Source organism: Amphiura filiformis, unplaced genomic scaffold (genome assembly GCF_039555335.1).
Source record: "Amphiura filiformis unplaced genomic scaffold, Afil_fr2py scaffold_46, whole genome shotgun sequence".
Classification (NCBI taxonomy): Eukaryota; Metazoa; Echinodermata; class Ophiuroidea; order Amphilepidida; family Amphiuridae; genus Amphiura; species Amphiura filiformis.
Genome location: NW_027305510.1, coordinates 162211 through 165848, shown reverse-complemented (window position 1 = coordinate 165848; position 3638 = coordinate 162211).

The following is a 3638-nucleotide window of genomic DNA, read 5'->3' as shown; positions in this document are numbered from 1 at the left end:
TTCGCATTTGATGGCAGCAAGTTATATTTAAACAAGTTACAAAATTGAGCCAAGGTGGGAGGTACATGAGGCTCACATAAATTATTCGCATTTTGCTCAGTGTAACGTATTATATTGCTTTTCATCGGTTGATTTTTTGCCTGTATCTTTTTTCATGTTTCAGTCTTGCCCTGAAGAAGCCTTGATGGCGAAAAGCTTTGGCAAATAAATAACATAACTTTGTGATATAGAACTGCAACGTTTCTCTATTCCAATTTCTCACGTCTCATGCCCTTGCATGTTTTGTTTTTGTCATGCGTTTAGTCAGAGCCTTGACATGTTCAGATTGGTTGTGTGAAGTAATTGCTATCTAATGAAGACAGCTGATGGCTATAAAGTTAGTGCTATCAAATGAAGATAGCAGATTGTTCTGTAAAGTCATTGCTATCTACTGAAGATAGCCGATAGTATAGCAAACACAAAACATCACAACATTTGCTGTTTTTAAAATGTTACTAGCGCGGGTCCCCGCTATCTATGAGTAAACAGTCACCTACCTGGACAACCGATTCTTTAGAAATGCTTAGTCGCGCTAAAAGTCGATCGATACATGTTAAAATCAGCACAATTCAGAGATACACCTTTTTGCTATGAAATTAATTTTCTCGGTCAAATATAAAGCAATATTTTTTTTTTCTTCAGTAATGTCAGTTAAAAACTTGGTGCTTGGATATACATTTTTTTTAAATCCTGGTGTTAAAATTAAGCATCAAATTGTATATCTTTTAGTGTGATATTTTTGATTTTTATAGGCCTTGAGTTCGCCTGCGAGCTTTTTACGGAATTGATTTTTTAGCGTCTCAAACTAATATAGTTTGCTAAAGAAAGATATTTCTCACCTCTGTAAAGCACATCGTGTGGGTCTATATATTATAGTTTTGTCAGAATTTCCGTTTTTATTTTACCTTTTTCCCTTCATGCTCTGAAAATGTCAAACTCGGTGCTTTTATCTCGTGCGCAACCAGCAGAAATAGTCGATATTTTCATTGTTGTCATCCAGGGCAATTTTCCATTGAAAAGCAAAGATCATGAAGATTGCCCGACTAGTAGCGATTTGGTAGCCCAAATCCCCAATTGGTAAATGAGGTGAATTTTAAAAATTTGCTCCCGAGATAGCCTGCAATTTCAATTTATATGCATTCCATGATTATGAAAACCATTTTGTCTGTCTGTGTGTTTGTTTACCTAGGTTAGTCCGTATTAAGAGACGCACGCTTGAGGTTCATGAAAATCCACGGTCCAAACCTAGAAAAATTAGCGTGTTTATATTATAGAGGATTTTAATCTTCTGTCCCTCCTATCTCCATGTGAATTTTGTATGACCTACCCCCCCCCCCCCATCGCGGGTTGCCATTTTCATTACACCCTTCAGACTTGTGTTCGGGTTTCTGTAGAGATTCATCAGTGTTCGGGTTTGTTTTTAATTTGACATGTAGGCCTATATATAGGCCTAGCCATATTTGTCATAATTAAGCGCTATACCTAAATGTATAGCTATGCTATATATTATTATGTAATATCATGTACATGTAGGCCTATAGGGTGGGGTGGGTGCAGAGGTGTGTAAGGTGGGTAGTGGGGGTGTATGTAGGGAAACTTTGGTGTGGTAATCAACACACTTTAACCATGACTTTCAATGCAAGGCTTATTGTTGCCACAAATGTTTTTTTTTTTCCTTAAGGTTATTTAATAAGTTTTATAAACTTCCATGTTTAACCTGGTATTGTTTTGGCTGCTTCATTTGGGCCTATGCCTTTCGGTGGGATTCCAAAAGCAGTTTCAAACAAACACAAACAAAAGGCACCATACCCAGTCACCTTCATGACAATTGAAACACTACGTCAAGTATTAACATCCAAGTTATTCTGTTTTTATAGGCAAGCAATTTTAAATAATTGCTTGAACAGGTTTTTGTTTAAAAACAAAAACCTGTTTAAGTTAACAATGAAAATGAATGGTTCTTATAAGGCACAATCTCTGATGAGGAACTCAAAGCGCGTAAAGCACGAAATTTACAAACAAACATAAAAACAATCAATTTATAAAGATGTTTAAAAACAAAAACCTGTTTAAGTTAACAATGATAATGAACGGTTCTTATAAGCCACAATCTCTGATGGTTCTTATAAGGACAATCTATTTCTGGCGTTTAAATAACGAAAGTCTGGGGCGTTACGCCGGGGCGTTACGAAGGTTATTTCTTTGGACGTGTGTTCCAAACAGTTTGCTTGATCATAAAACATACAGCGTAATATAATGTTTTGTAAAAGAAAGTTTTGTTTAAAATATTGCCCAATTGCATGTAAGCCTTCGGGCAAAGTTGTTTTGAGGAGAAGCAAATTTCAACACATTGGTCCGAATCACTCACGTGATGATGAAATATCCTCATCGTGCTATAAACATGATCAGTATAGGAGCGCTATTTTTAGTATTAGGCCTGGGAATTTCGTTGCTATATTGAAGTTCTGGCAACACTGTATCATGCCGGTATTCCTATTAAAACCCAGGGATATCGATCCACAATGCTAGTATTATTAGCCTTATATTTCACGCGTTGATTTTGAAAAAATTTCAGCCGGTGAAAAAATGGTGAAATCAAAACGTAAATTCTGACAAAACTATGATATATCGCTCACGGTGATGTGCGTTAGAAAGTTGGGAAAAATCCTTCATTAGCGTACTATATTACTTTGAAAAGCTAAAAGGTTGATCCAAGAAAAGGCTCGCGGGCAGAGTTTAAGCCTATCAAAATCGAAAATCTTACACGAAATGACTGAATTTCACGCCTAAGTTTAACACTAGGATTTGAAAAAAAAAAATAAGTATCAAGCACTACAATTTGACCTGACATTTACAAAAAAAAAAAATGATTGCATTTCATTTGGCCGAGAAAATTAATTTTACATTGAAAAGGTGTAACTCAAAATTTAGCTCGTTTCAACACCAAATTCGATCGTTTGTATTGCCACATTAAATGACTGAGTGAGCCTTGCTAAACAAAAGAATCGGTTGTCCAGGCTGCTAACTGTAAATGGGAGCGTTCAATATAATAGTCCTGGCCCTGTCCTACAGACCCGTATACAATTTTTCAAGAAGAAAGTTTGAATGTTGATTCGAGTAGGGTATGCATACTAGGTCTTTCAAATTCTACTGTAGGCCTATATGGCCGTTTTTCAAAATGGCCGCCAAAAATGTAGGCCTACTTATGAACCAGGTATAATGACAATAACTCTGAAACTATTTGACCTACAGGGGTGATTAAGGTGTCTATCTCTGTTATTGTTGTTTTTGTTGTTGTTATTGTTGTTGTTGTTATTGTTGTTGTTGTTATTATTGTTATTGTTATTTTTATTGTTGTTATTGTTATTGTTATTGTTGATGTTATTGTTGTTGTTATTGTTTTTGTTATTGTTATTATTATTATTATTGTTATTTTTATTATTATTATTATTGTTATTGTTATTTTTATTGTTGTTGATATTGTTGTTGTTGTTGTTGTTGTTATTATTGTTGTTGTTGTTGTTGTTGTTGTTGTTGTTATTATCATTATTATTATTATTATTATTATTATTATTATTATTATTATTATTATTATTATT